The 15,319-nt window shown below is 45.0% G+C and overlaps 1 protein-coding gene across 6 annotated transcripts in view; it reads right to left on the bottom strand.

Moving 5' to 3' along the window:
- Gfra1 (GDNF family receptor alpha 1) overlaps nucleotides 1-15,319 on the bottom strand; it is a 222,045-nt gene that overhangs the window by 86,072 nt on the left and 120,654 nt on the right. The window lies entirely within an intron of this gene.

The raw sequence follows: 15,319 nt of genomic DNA on the forward strand, positions 1-15,319 counted from the left end.
ATTTCCCTAAGTGTCGCATTGCTCTGAGCTGATGACAAGGTATCTATCCGTGCCTTGCAGCCACCACCTGAGTATTAACGTAGATTTATAGAGAGAGAGGGACATCAGCTGCCAAGGCTCCTCTTCCTAGTTTAGTCTTTTCTCCCTACAGTGACTGTGGGAAGTTTGACTAGCACTCCAACAGGCTGGAAAAGCCAGATGGGAAGCTAACGTCCTGGACAAAAGGATAATGCATGACGAACTCAGAAGCACACTCAGAAGAGGGCTGGAACGGACAAACCCAGGGATTCCAGTTCTAGCCAAATGCTCTCCCATGAGGTTATGGCCTGAGAGGCCAAGGCTTTGCTGAGAGAAGTGTGCTGAGCTAGGCTTCCCTCATCACTGCTCTACTGTCAGAACTGAATGGTGGGTCATCAAACTAGGAATGCTTACGTTTCTTTGAACATAAGAATATTCTCAAGAAGCAAGGATCTCACTCCCAGTCTGGCTTTGTGGGTAGATCTGGGCAATACTCAGAAATCTTTATTTTAACACTCCTTCCATGTGATTCTGCTAGACTAGATCCTAAGAAACATGACACTGCCAAAATAAAATGCCATCCTGGAAATCACAGTGTAGTAGTAAGATAAATTTTCTCCATTTAAAGGCCTAGGATGGGCCTATAACAATTTACACTAACTGTGCACTGATAATTTGGTATCATTCATTCACTCATAGTGTTTATGCTGTTACTTATTCTGGTGTTTAGGCCAGGGAATAGAAAATTTGCCCCTTTTATTCTAAGACCAACCACATTGAAATTCAGCTTAAGTTGATGAGTATTAACTGTGTAAATGATATGCCCTGAGCATTGTATTGATTACCTATAAGGAATATAAGATAATGTGAGATGAATAAAAATAATGCTAACTGAAATCTTAAGAGCTACTGTATCCAAGTACTTTTGTATATTATATACTATATTTGAATACATATTCAAAATTATATATGAATTTAGCAAAAAATATTAGTTGACAAAGGATAAACTACTTAAAAAACAACACTTCAATGACTGAGTACCTCCTCCAATCATGTAAAGTTAGGTTTCTAGGCTGGGGAAGGTGCTCTGTGGGCCAAGTGGTTACGACGCAAACAGGAAGAGCTGGGTCTGAATCACCAAGAGTCGCATGGAAGCCAGGCAAAGCAACGCACATCTGTAATTCCAGGGCTCCTAAGACAGATGAGAGGTGGATCTAGGAGGATCCCTAAAAGCTCATGGCCCAGGTAGCCTGGGATACAAAGCAGGGAGAACACAGGGACTCTGGATCAAATGAGGCAGAGGTGAGAAATGACACCCAAGATCGTCCACTGACCTCCACAAAAGCACACAGGCAAGTGCATGCCCACACTCACACACTGAACGTGTGTGCAAATGTATATATGAACCTACATACACATAGCATCCTGCACACACGAAAGACAAAAATAAGTTAGGATTTCTGAGGCACTCATAGTTGAAGATAAATTCTACAGATGTAAAGGGATTGAAACATCGTAAAACACAACTTTAAAACTTTTAGAGGAGAGCAGAGGGGATGGTAAGTTAGAGAAAAGGAACTCTGAAACAAGACATACACTCCTCCACAGCGCAGAGGAACACTGACAGGTTAACAATATTAGGATGAAAACCCGGCAAGAAAAAATGATTCCAAGGCAAAAAGATGAGCCACAGATTAGGGAAAGATGTGCAAAGTCTTGAAAGACCAGAACCCAGAAGTCAGTCACATGGTGACAGATCCATGTGAACAGGGAGATCCAGCACATGGTGACTGATGATAGAGGCTATCATGAAAAAGATACAGTGCACTGAGATAAAATTCTGAGGATGCAAAAGAAAGGAATTTCACATTAAAATAGTCAAGGAAGTACATTTTTTTAATGATTAAGAAAGTCTTGGCATCGGATTGCATTTTATTGTTCCGAGATAGTCTATCGTAGCAGCAGGCCCTCACTGCGGACGGACTGGAGTCCTTTTCCTCCAACTTCTCCCTCTGGAGCGGTAGGAATTTCATTACACTTCAGTGTGTGCCACTAATACCCCACTTTGGGTAGTCCTGGGGATTGAACCCAGAGCCTCTCATTAACCAGGTTAGAGTTCTATCCACTGAGCTACATCCACAGCTGTGGCCGGAAGTTTCACTGGTCCCACCTGGCTCCAAGGTCCCACAGCCACTTATAAAATTATCACTCAGAGGCTTAATATTAACTACAAACTGTATGGACTATGGCTCAGGCTTCTTGCTAGATAGCTCATATAACTTAACTCAATCCACTCCTATTATTCTATGTATCACCATGTGTCCTGTGGCTTTATCTGCACCCCATTCCATGTTGCTCCTTGGATGGTGGCTTGGCTGGCTCTACCCTCCTTTCTCCTCTTACTATCTCTCTTGGATTTTCCACCTGGCTCCATCCTGCCCTGCCACAGGCCCATGCAGCTTTATTTATTAGCCAATGGTGGCAACACATATTCACAGCATACAGTAAGACATCCCACAGCACACAGCACCCTTAGAAGTATATTACTTGAGGGAATGATAGAACTCAGGTCTTTATCCTATTTTTATTTCACTGGTTTCATTAAATATTATGATCCTTACTTTTATATTTAAATATCTATATTACAGTATTATGCAAATTATAACCTTTCAAATTACACAAACTTATGCTGAAGTATCTCGGCTGTCAATTAAAAAACACAAGAGAAGGTACAGGCTTCTAGAATTCTCTTAGCAAATACTTGAACAAGAGTTTGAAGACATTCACTACAAAGAACTTGTCACTCACCTAAGTACGTCCGATTGTCAAGTACATTGTTTACTTCCAATTAGTCACTATTATGACCCAAATGCTCATTGACAACAGACAGGAAATATCAATTATAGTACACACAGTGAAATGATGTAACTAACAGTGAAAACATGAGTAAGACCACAATGTATCAAAAGAGATAAATTTCAAAACAGTGTTTGATAAGCAGGCAAGTGGTTAGCAAATGGTATTGTTTATATAATAAAGTAAAACCTTAAGTACAAATGGGCAACATACACACAGTACTCACATCTCTATCAATCCATGTGTACTGCAAAAGTAGAAAGATATGAGGCTGGAAGATGACTTGGTGGTTAAGAGCACCTACTGCTCTTCCAAAGGACCCAGGTTCAATTCCCTGCACAGATGTCAGGAAGCTCACAATGACCTGTCACTCCAGCTCCAGAGGATCCAAATCCTTCTTTCCGTCCCTGCAGGCACTGAACTTGTGCACAAAGCCACCCACATAATTAAAAAGTAATAACAAAATTAAATGTTTTAATAAAAAATCAAAAACATGTTAAGAGAATGATCAGGGGGCAACAGGCACCTGATGCATGAGTGAACTCCAGGTCATCTGTGGCTGGGAGTTCTTGTATTATAGGAGGCTGTCATTGAGAAAAGAAATGTAAAGTTTCAGGTAGGAGAAAGTGGTGTGTTTGTGGTTACATGGACTACATCATGGAGTTACTTCCCCACGGGAGAATATCCTCAGAATGGGGGTCAGCCAGAAGGGAATCACGATCCACCATGCTTACTCATTTGAAATTTCCCCAAGAGCTTCCAACATGATGCACTTCAAACTTTGGTTTGTTCCCATATCTGCCAACATTAGGTGCAGATCAAGAAGGAGAAGTCTCTGCTCCTTCTCTAGCACCATGAAGGTAATAGACTAAATCTCTAAAACCGTAAGCCAGCCTGAATTGAATCTCTTCCTTTATAAGAGCTGCTTTGTCAGCCGGGCGGTGGTGGCACACGCCTTTAATCCCAGCACTCGGGAGGCAGAGGCAGGCGGATCTTTGTGAGTTCGAGGCCAGCCTGGGCTACCAAGTGAGCTCCAGGAAAGGCGCAAAGCTACACAGAGAAACCCTGTCTCGAAAAACCAAAAAAAAAAAAAAAAAAAAAAATAAGAGCTGCTTTGTCAAGGTGTCTCTTCACAGCAACAGAAACACTGAGACAACACCCAAACTCAATTCATCTCCCCCTCAACCCTCCCTTAGAGGTATTCAAATGCCTGAGACCTGTGCCATCCTGCTGGGCAGAAGGGAATGTGGGGGGGGGGAGTAAGAGTGTCTGTCACCAACTGCAGTGGAAACCTCGGTTGTAAACTTCCAAAATTTAAAAAAAAAATTATCTAAACACACGGCTGGGGCCTTTCCTCAGACCTGGGAGTGGGGTAGGTGGGTGCGGGGGGTGGGGTAGAGGGATGAGGCAGGTTCTGAATCTTCAAATTAGACCCACCCCTGGGATGACAAAGGGATATGTATATCTATCTGTGAGTGGGGGGGGGGTGTAGGGGGGTGTGGGAGAAAATCTGAGGACTATATAGCTAGCTGAGTTGGTGGGTATTTGTGTGGACACTTACATTGTTTACGGATGCTTATACATGTGGAACACTGAAGATAGGCAGAGAACCTTTAGTGTGCACATCCTAAAGTGAGCAGGGAACCAGCCTATGGAGAGAGAGACCTGTAGAAATGACTTGGAAAGAGCGGTTTGGTCTTGATGCAGAGCACATGACTAGCTCCTGAGGCGGCTGTCAGTCATCCAAGGTCAAGCTCATCTGGCCTCCTAATCGGGGCTGGCGGTTCACCTCACTCCTTGCATTTGAAAACGCACGCAGCGAATGTGTCTGTTCTCTCAGAATTTCAGAAAAGACCGCTAGGAGAAAGGGCAACCAGCTTTATCAAGACAAAAGAAGTCACTATCACCAAGCGGGACTCTGCCACCACATGTCATTTCGCATCAGCTGGCACATGTCACTGAATGACACAGAAAGCCGCACCTGCCATCCCCGCACGCAGCACATCAAGTCTTTCTGCACAGTGCTTCACTGGTGCCAGATTTCCTTTATGAACCACTGTGCCCGGGGGCCAGGGAGGCCTCCTTCCTGGGGCTGGAAAAAGTGGAGGGAGACTCCTGTTGAAAATAGGCCCTGCACTCTTCCCATCTACCACGTTCCTCCCCAGATACCTGTTTCCTGGGGACACTGTGGGAGGTGTCAGAAAGCCACAGGTAGCCGTGTGTGTGTGTGTGTGTGTGTGTGTGTGTGTGTGTGTGTGTGTGTGTGTGTGTAAGTTATAACAATTTCTGCCTATTGGAAATGGATGGTATGATGAGAGACGACAGCTGAAATCTTTCTACTGTGCTTTAATGCACTGCTACAGAGAACATGGTATGCGTGTGTGGGTGTGTGTGGGTGGGTGGGGGTGCCTTGTGCCTTTTGGTGGCACCTCAGAGCACTTTAAAACAGTAAGAATGATAAAACTTTAGGGCTGAATGTGACCTCAGAGACAGCCTAGTCTAAAATTCCAATTTACAAGTGGGCAAAAGCGGCACCGTGAGCCGGGAGGCACACAGTGAGCTGCAGAAAGAGTCGAGGAAGAATTCAAGTCCTTCCATAGCAGCTAAACCAAAACGGTGCCTGGTAGTAAAGGTAACAGCCCCTTAACCAGAGTCCTGGAGCTAAAGCCAAGTCTGACCCCTGAAACCAGGAGCCCCTAGACAAAGCCTTCAACCCCAGGTGCCCCTCTGTCTCCCCATCTACTAAATGAACACACAATAATAACAGTCCACACCACCTCAGGCTACTCCCAAGGTTAAGTGAGAGGACACATGCAGGGCTCACAGAGAGCACCCCAGCTGCCCATGGCTGCCGCTTTGATTACTAAACCGGTCATTTGCTTTTTCCACCCCACCAAGACTCTCACTACCCCAAAACTACTTCAGAAGAGTTTCACTAGGGTAGGGAGGGGCGCATATTGACAGCCTTGTAAATATAAAACGATCATTTCCATATGATGGCTTTTGTAAAATAATTAGCTTTGATCTTAAGAAAAAGAATCATTAAACAGGAGGAGGAAGCTGATTTGAGGGCCTGGAGAGATTGGGGAGAGAGAGGAGCTGGCAGGGCAAGAAACAGACATGGGACGAAAACACATCTATCTGTAGTCCCATGGGATCAGTTCTTAACTTGATTCAAATTACACTTCAAATGCTTAATTTTTTTAAGAAAAAAAAAAAAAAGATGTTCTAATAACATGGAGACACAAAGGCTCCAAGGACTGCTTTTCACAACCACACAAGGGACCAGCTGGCTACCTACAACATGACACATACCATGCTAGCTTGTGGAGGCAGGGGGATGCATGTGTGTGAGTCCTCACCAGACAGTGGATTAACTTTCTCCAACATCAGGCACATCTTTAATACACACATCCAGGATGTTCCTGTAAGCCAGAGCCACTGTCATGTTGAAGAAATAATAGCAAATTAATAAGGATCTTGACATGCCTGAGACTACGTGGGGCTTGACAATGAAGTCATTACTCCTTATCTCCCTGCATTCCAAGAAGGCAAGAAATAGCATCACAATAAAAAAAATGTTTCATAACAGTTGATTAGAAAATATGGCCTGCAGAAAACCAAGCTCTTCCACATTGTCGCACTTCCACATTAAAAATCCAAATATATTAGAAGAAGGGAGGATTTTTTCAGACCCCCACAGCTTGAACACAAAGGATCACATTAATAAGATACAATTTAGATTTGCATATTTTAATAAGCTAGGGATCAAAGGGAGCACATAGCTGAAGGGGTAATGAATTGTGCGCATACAAACTGCTCACTCAAGAAAAAAGGTGTGTCTCCCCTGCAAGACACCTAGAATCTGAACAAGAGACAATTAACACATGGTTGGTGCTTAACAATATCCAAATGTTTTGGATAGGTATCCTATGATTTTACCTGTTAAACAACCAATTCCAAGAGGGTCAGTGAAGCTACCAGAGAAGAAATGACCCTCCGATTCTTCTTCTTATATCCATCTCTAGCTCTGCAACAACAATGCCTGGTCTCTTCATTCCTGGGGGAGGGGAGTGTAGTATAGGAGTGGGATTCACTATTTACTGACAAATTACCATTAGAAGCAGACCCACTATCGGCCCCAGAGGCCAAGAGACAAGGACACAGAAGACTCCTTTTTGTCACATTCATAAAATGACTTCCCTGAGTGGCAGATGTGGTCACAGCCACCTAGAGGCTCTTGTCTTTGCTTCTATTTACTGGGCACTTCCTGTGTGCTCACTACGTATCAACTCGGCATGTTGCGCATGTGATCTCCACCTCAAGGGTGAAGGTGGGCTGGGACATAGCTCTGTTAGTAGAAGGCTTGTCTGACATACCTGAGCTCTGGTTTGATCCCCCAGCACCATATACGCTGGGCATGGCTCACACTTGTAATCCCAGTAGCTGGGATGTGGAGACTGGAGGATCAGGAGTTTAAAGGCATCCTCAGCTACATAATCTACCAGATCTGAGATCAAGGGCATCCTGGGACAGATGAAATCCTGTCTCAAAACTAACTGACTGACTCACTAACTAAGGCTAGAAAGGATCGGTAGCAGGGCTGGGACTTGAACCTAAGCAGATGAAACCCAGAGTCAAACCTTGTCTGTCTGTTGCCTCTCTCAAGGCCCAGTTATTCATCTGCTTACTCCTTGTGTCTCTGGAAGGTGCCTCCTCCACCCTAGCCCACCACATGCAGGACATCTCAAAAGTTGTGTTAGGGTCTTCATCCTTCAGCTCTGACAAGCACACACATACACATGCAGGGGGGAGCTGTGGGAGCCCTGAAGCACTGGCCCTGATGGGGTAGCAGGTAACTGTTGTGGTACATGCCCCTGGGGCATGGCCGCTGGGGGTGGGCGGCTTAAGACCTGGGAGGCACATACGAGGCCCCTTCTTTACTACCTTGTGCTTTTGGATGCTGAGATGGACCAGGGCAGAGCTCTCCAGAGAACAGTGTTGGACCATGCCTCACCCTTCCAGGATCCTGTGACAAATTCCTTTATTCTGTCTTGTGAGTTAACCCCCAAATGAATTCCTTTGATCATTAAGCAGGCTGCGTGGATGGATGGTAATATAATCTCAACACACACAATCCCTCTAACATCGCACACTGCCACACTATGTTCCTCACCCAAGGAATTCCTGACATCACGCATTTCTTCAGAGACTGTCCAGGTCAAGACTGTCAGTTTTCCTCACTTAATCACACTCTCTGAGGTAAGGAACATGCAAACGTCTCTGAGGGATACATAGACCTTTCCCCACTGAGCTGTTACAGTCTACATCCCTGAGAGGCACATCTGATGAGCCTGGGACTACCAGCTGCATCCGTTGCATATTGTCTTCCAGAAATCTGGTGTTAGAAAGTCTCTCTGGACCGCTTACTCCCAGAATAGATACCCAGGCAAGGCCCCTTACAGGCCCCAGATGTGCTTTCTGCCTTCGGTTTCCATGGACACGTCTGGATTCTTATCCCGTCCTGTGAATTAAGCAACTTAAATCCGTTTCTTTCATCAGAAACCATGAGAACACTGACTATGAAGCATTCCAAAGAGAAGCTTTGGAAGTTTCTATGACCTGAACTAAAGGTATGAGGAAAGCTCCTGGGATGGGGTGCTAGGGGCTCTACACCTCCTATAAGGCCAAAAAGGAGAGATACCAACTACATCACAACCGCTGATCATGGATGTGGCCCAGGATTATCAATGTGACAGTGCAGCAGAAATCTCTGTCATGGGAGAAAGTGAGGTTTAAGAATGGTAACAACAGATGCACCATGAAGGTGAGAAGCCGCAAACTCCCAAGATGGGGAGAAAGGGTGGGAACATCTGGTATTGGCAAATGCCACTACCAGGCTGAGGCCAGGACCATCAGGTGTAGCTGGAGTTTTCTCCAGTCCTGCCTTGCCTACAGTCAGGACAAATCTCTCTCACCTGCCAGTTCCGCAGCCGCTTAGACACAACTGAGTAAACACACAGAGACTTGTATTGCTTACAAACTGTATGGCCGTGGCAGGCTTCTTGTTATCTAGTTCTTATATCTTAAATTAACCCATTTCTATTAGTCTATAAGTTGCCACATGGCTCGTGGCTTACCGGTATCTTAACATCTTCTCATCATGGCGGCTGGCAGTGTCTCTCTGACTCAGCCTTCCACTTCCCAGAATTCTCCTCTCTCCTTCTCCCACTGGCTAATTAGTGCTTTTTTCATTAACCAATCAGAGCAACACATTTAACATGCAGAACATCCCACCCACAGCAGTCTGGACAGAGAGAAAAGGTGGTAAGAAAGAGGATGTACACACTCCTTAGGGACCTGGGAGTTTGGGGCTGAGGTCCAGGTGGCTGAGGCTAAGAACAAATGATCAACCATTTATTTGCTTGCTGGGCATCCACTTACTTGTTTGTACAGGCTCAAGCAGTGAAGCCTGCAAGTTAGAGTCTACTGCAGGTGAGAGAGAAGCAAGGCAGGCAGTCAACTGCATAGAATTTACTGTACAAAGGGAATAATCTAAGAATAAGGGGCCATGTGGACACTACTGCTGGGCTACAGACAGTCAGAGGGGTGCTGAGAGCCAAGTCCACCCTGCCTGGGGCACAGGAAGGCTTGCTTGTTTGAGACACAAGAAAGGAGGCCATTATGTCTGCCCCACAGCAGGAAAGTGTTACTCCAGGAGGTGGGAGAGTCTTCTGAGGGCCAGACCACTCTCAAACTCCTCAGGGGCCAAAGGAGCTTTGGTGTCACCTTAAGTGCAGCGCAAATCACTGAAGGGTTCCCAGTGGAGAGGTGACACCACGTGGTTCGTTTTGCAGTGGCCACTTCATCTATGGGTGAAGAGCAAGTGGGTGTGGTGACGTGTGGTTCAGAGAGGGAGCAGGGGCACCAGCGTGGAGGTGTAATCAGAGCAGTACCTTCACCTGACATTCTAAATGTCCCCCTTGAACAACATGCATACCCGCTCAGCAGCAGTTTGCTGGGATACACTGTGAGCACTGGGTTTCTTTCCTTTTTTAATTTTTTGGTGATTTCAAAACCCATGCACATGAATTTGCCATCATAACCACAAGGTGATGTGGCACTGTGGTCTTCTCAGCATCATTTATGCTTATGTTTGTTTCTGCTACAGTAGATTCACTCAACTAATGACATCTGAGCATTCAGCAATTGCATCTTAGGGACTTTACTAACTCTTCCATGTTTTAACCCCTCCCCCCCCCCCCGTCAGTATGTTATAAACTTGGTTTCATTAATTTTTCCAAATAATCCATCTGCACCTATTTATCCAATAATCCTATTTCCACCTATCCACTCATCCACCCACCCAGCCATGTATCTACACTCCCCTCATTCATCCATATATCCATACATACATAGATGTATGCATGCATCTACTCATCCATCCATGCATCTCTCAGCCCATCCATCCATTGAGCAAGTCAATGTTCTAATCATCCCTCCTTATTGAATCCATTTTACAGGTTAGAAACAGGCCCAGGACACTTAAGTGATTTGTGTAACACTGCAGAGCCGCCATCTGTGACAGCCTAGTGCCAGGAAAGCAGGTTTAGAAGTTGGACACAAAACTCCTTAGAAGATGCAGAGACATAGTGAGCCTGAGTCACTGGACACTTTACTGATGCCCTTTCCAGGCACCAGGCTACCACTTCATCACCTTGCCTCCCCTTATGTTTTTCTGGAACTTCCAGAGAAGAAGGAGGTTTGTATAGATGAGGACCAGGAGAGATGTGCACAGTGAATGACCTCTCATGGATACCTGACCAAGGTCAGGGTTAGACTCAGTGTCCTTGCCTTTGAATACCATCAGGCTTTGTCAAATGATTCCAACAACAGTTCCTGACTGGTTACTGCTACCTACTAAATCCCTTTAGATACTTCTTTGGATGACTTTTAATTACTGCAGAGTTGTTTAAAAAGTTGTGATCCTACCAACTGTAAGATTAAATAACATGGCTTTAGAAAATGGGGAGGTATGTGTTCTGTATCCTTGGGTTGAATCTGTGGATTCAATCAACTAAGGATGGAAAATATTAAGAAAAAAATGTATTCTGTCTTAACATCTACACACTTTATCATATCATTATTCCCTAAACAATACAATACAATCATTATTTACACAGTATTTATACTGTGTTAGGTATTATAAGATGATTGACAGTATGAGGAAGTGTGTAAGTCCTATGCAAGTTCAATATCACTGTAAACGTAACACTTGTACATGCTCTGTTTTGGGTTCCTGTAGGAGATCCTAGAACTTACATGGAGGAACAACTGTACAATGAGCCAGGGGAGGCAAAAACACCTCCAATAAAACATATCATTGGTGTAAGGGAAAACTCAGAAATTGGACTGCGTTAAGTAAACAAACTTCTGCTGATCAAATGATAACATTTAAATAGCAAAAAGCAAGCTACTGTGTGGGTGGAGATGTTTGTAATACATTCATCTGACAAAAGATTTTCTGAACATTCTATGAATCAATCAGAGAGAGAGAGAGAGAGAAAAAAAAAAAAAGAGACGGCAACCCAGCAGAAGAGCAGGCAAAACCAGACATGCACTCACAAGAAAGAACATACAAGTAGTTTTGACAAGAGAAAAACAGAAAGTGGAGCCGTGCTCAGCATCATCAGCCCTTGGGGACATGTGTTGTAAAAGCGCCAGGGAGCTATGGCAGTCCCTCCAAGATGGCTATAATAAAGAGAGTCAGTGAAAGAAAACATGGGTGAGAACACAGATCACCCACAGCACACATACAGCCTGGCTGGGAGCGAGAGGGAGCATCAGCCTCCTGGGAAACAAAAACATAAAACTCCTTAACTACTAGCACTAAGCTGGATACAAACATATGACCTTGTAAATGTAGCTAGATGAAGTGTGTGTGCGTGTGCATGTGCGCGTGTGTATGTGTGTGTGTGCGTGATGCACGCACACCCAGGTATCTATGTGTGTGTATGTTGTGCACATATGAGCAACAGACACATAAATGGATCTTCATTGCTGTAGTATTTGTAAACCCAACCTAGATAAGATATAGAGCCCAACAACTATAAGGCTGATAACTGTGTTGTCATATGATAGTCACAACAATAAAAATCAACAAACTGCTATTCCACATAACAATAAAGGCAAGTCCTATGAGCATAATATTGAACAGAGCAGTCAACTCCAGAAAGTTCATAGTATATGATTTCCTTCATACGGAGTTCAAAGAAGGCAAATCTAATCTATGCTGATAGGAGACACATGGTGGCCAACTCTGGGGGTACACTAGAAAAGAAGGGGCCTTTTGAATCCCAGGAGCTCTTTAATTCTTGACTGGGTGGTTTGCACAGAGCTATGTTCACTGTTTAAATTTGTTTTCTATTAGTGTGCTCTTTGTACACGTCCAGGGTTATCGAGGGAATTCTCAGGCATCTATAGCAGACTGTGAGCTCGCTTTTGCTGTGTACCACGATCCGTTTACTGTTCTGTGAGCTTCACCCCAAGCTACCTTCCACCACAGCAGCGGTTCCTCACATCTTCATCACAAGTGCTTACTGAGCACTAACACACAAGACATGTCAGACTGGAACACAGAAAGGATGTGACTTTGTGTAAGATGAGGGCATCCCTGTCTGAGGTGACCACCCAGATATAGAGTCCCTGGCCTTTGTGCCTTTGGCCACCACTGCCAATCAGTGGGGACTGTTCCACACACAGAACAGGCCACTTCAAAGCAACCCTGCTGAGAGTTGTTCAGGGAACATGAATACAGTGCCTTGAATCTCTTTTTGGAGTGTTCACACACTACATATAGTAAGTTAAAGCGCTTCTTATTTTGAAATATAATTACTTTAAATATAATGCTATTGTTAATCACTTCTCAGGACGTCTGTGTGCCACCAGAATCATTTGATCTCATTCCTGTACCAGTGACTGGCGTGGTGTGTTGTTCTTCCCATATTAAACATAGGGATGTAGACACAGCGCGGCTGACGACTGCAGGACAGAGCACATTACCGGCAGTCTCTGGCTCCCACACCACAGCAGCTGCCGGTGCTGCCGTAAGCACGGGGCGTCACTGTCCCTCTCCCCTTCAGCTTCTAGTGGACAAAGGGATGAGGCAAATAACATGTACCGCCTGGGCACATTCCCTTGATGAGAGTGATCTATTCAAGTCACCTGCAAACATCTAGAGAAGGTCCCCAGGGAAACGGAACTACCTCCCAGAGCACAGAACCTTACAAACATGGATGAATAAAACACGATCAAGTCAAGGGCTGGGGAGACGGCTCAGTGGGTAGATGCCTGCGTTGGAAGCATGAGGACCTGAGTTCAATCCCTGGAGCCATGCAAAACAAAAAACAGGAATGAGTGGTGGCATGTGCTCATAATCCCAGGACCGAGGAGGCCGAGACAGGCAGATCCTGGAGGCTCCATGGTCAGCTTGCCTCACACACTCGCCAATTTCCAGGCCAGTGAGAAGCATGTCTCCAAAGCCAATGTGGATGTCACCTGAGGAATGACAGCCAAGGCTGACCTCTGGTTTCCACACAGATGCTCAAGCATGTGTGCACATGCATGTGCACATGTACACACATACAAACACAGTAAAGTGATTTTATGTCATTCAGCTTCAGCAACTTTCCCCCTTCAGGAACAGTCAGATTCAAGGAAACAGCAATAAAGGCAAAGCCCAGGAGGGCACTGCTTCCCCAGAACCTCATGAAAAATGGAAGGTCTGGCTGTCAGAGAGACAACAGCCTGCTTCACAGGCACCCAGTCCTCACACTGGATACACACACGCTGGAGCCGCAGGCTGAGCCAGAGACACAGAGGTTTACTGGAGCTGTTAAAAACAGATGGGTGTGAAGACTTGCTCTGGGTGGTGAATCTGGCAGGTTGGCAGGAGAAAACTCTCTATTGAAAAAGGTTCTGCAGACACCTACTTAAAAAAAAAAAAAAAAAAAGCAAGCAAGAAGTCTGCCATCCCATGCATGCCTGAGTGTTCCATACTGTGTCAGCCTCACGTGCAGCAGGTACCAAATGAGATGCTATTCCAATCCATCAACCAATCAGCTTTCCTCACCCCTGCAAGAAGGAAGAGGCCCTCACACCAGACCAAGGGCACAGAGTGTACCACTAAAAACAGGGACTCAAGCCATAGACGGATGCCCTACTCCTGGTCTCATGGTCTATGGGGAAGGACAACAAAAGAATATTCCTTCTAATGAGAATAATCTGTCACTCCTGCATCAATCTGATTGATGTAATGGGACCATTGCAAGAGAGGAAATTACAGGTCATTAGGAGCCATTTCAAATGAAGTTAGGGGGTTAAATGGTTTTCTTCAGCTTTCCAAAGAATTCACCCGGAATTTTATTTCGTATGTCTCCTTCTGAGGGTAAGTGGAGGCCTGCATGTTGGAAGAACAAGAGCCATCCTTTGTTCCTAAACTCAGCCACACATTCCCATCCCCACTCTCCATCCTCACCTCCCTGCAACATGGCACTTAGGTTTGATCCAACATGAATGCCATTCCTGTCCCTTCTTTATTTATTTTCTTCACTGATAAAAACAAACAGCCCAATTTCAGGTTGTTTATGAAACAGTTTGATGATCTGATTCCAATTAGATGGTGAAGAACTACAATAAAAGGAAACTATAAATCATGTTGCTGTCTGTTTGGGGCTAACAAAAGCAGCCAATGGAAAGGTTAAGTTGATGGTCTGTGTTGAATCTGTGCTATTGTGGAAGTAAAACCCAATTAGAGATGGTATTTCACTGGAGGCTCTACTGTCCCCCTTTGTTCTTTAATTGGAATTGTACCTATTGTGTTTCCAAACTAGGGGGCGGGGTCATTAGCTCTTCCCTCTGTGTGGTGCAAGGGGCACCCTCTTGATAAACGTAATATCACCGATGCACCAATGCCTGCTAATTATAGCCAGCCTGCCTCCCACAGCCAGTTTTTCCCTTCAGAGTTTAGGAGCTGGGCTGCCTTCAGATAATCAGGCCATAATGGACTCAACTGCAACCAGCTTTGCTCTCCCGGGAAGGATGAATAAGGAGGGAGCTCAAAGAAAAAGTGTTTTCAGACATTTACACTGTGGAAGGAAGTTTCGTCCAAACAGGTCCTCGGTGCTAGCCTTCCAATCATCCTGTGTGAGCGCACACAAAGTTCTTCAGTCAGTCAACTCAGATCACCCTCCTTATGAATTTCAGAGTCAGATCTGAGTGACTTCCTCTAAGGTTCAACACCTTAACACTGCTGGAGCTGGGTATGGAATGCACAGGAGGAGCAGTATGCCACAAACAAATGTCACCTTTCTAAACTGCCACCGGGCTGTGCTCCGAAGGCCCTGTGTGCTGGCAGTCTAGGTGACCCCAGGTGGGAGGTGACTTT

This window comes from Peromyscus maniculatus, chromosome 1 (assembly GCF_049852395.1).
Source record: "Peromyscus maniculatus bairdii isolate BWxNUB_F1_BW_parent chromosome 1, HU_Pman_BW_mat_3.1, whole genome shotgun sequence".
In the NCBI taxonomy this organism is placed as follows: domain Eukaryota; kingdom Metazoa; phylum Chordata; class Mammalia; order Rodentia; family Cricetidae; genus Peromyscus; species Peromyscus maniculatus.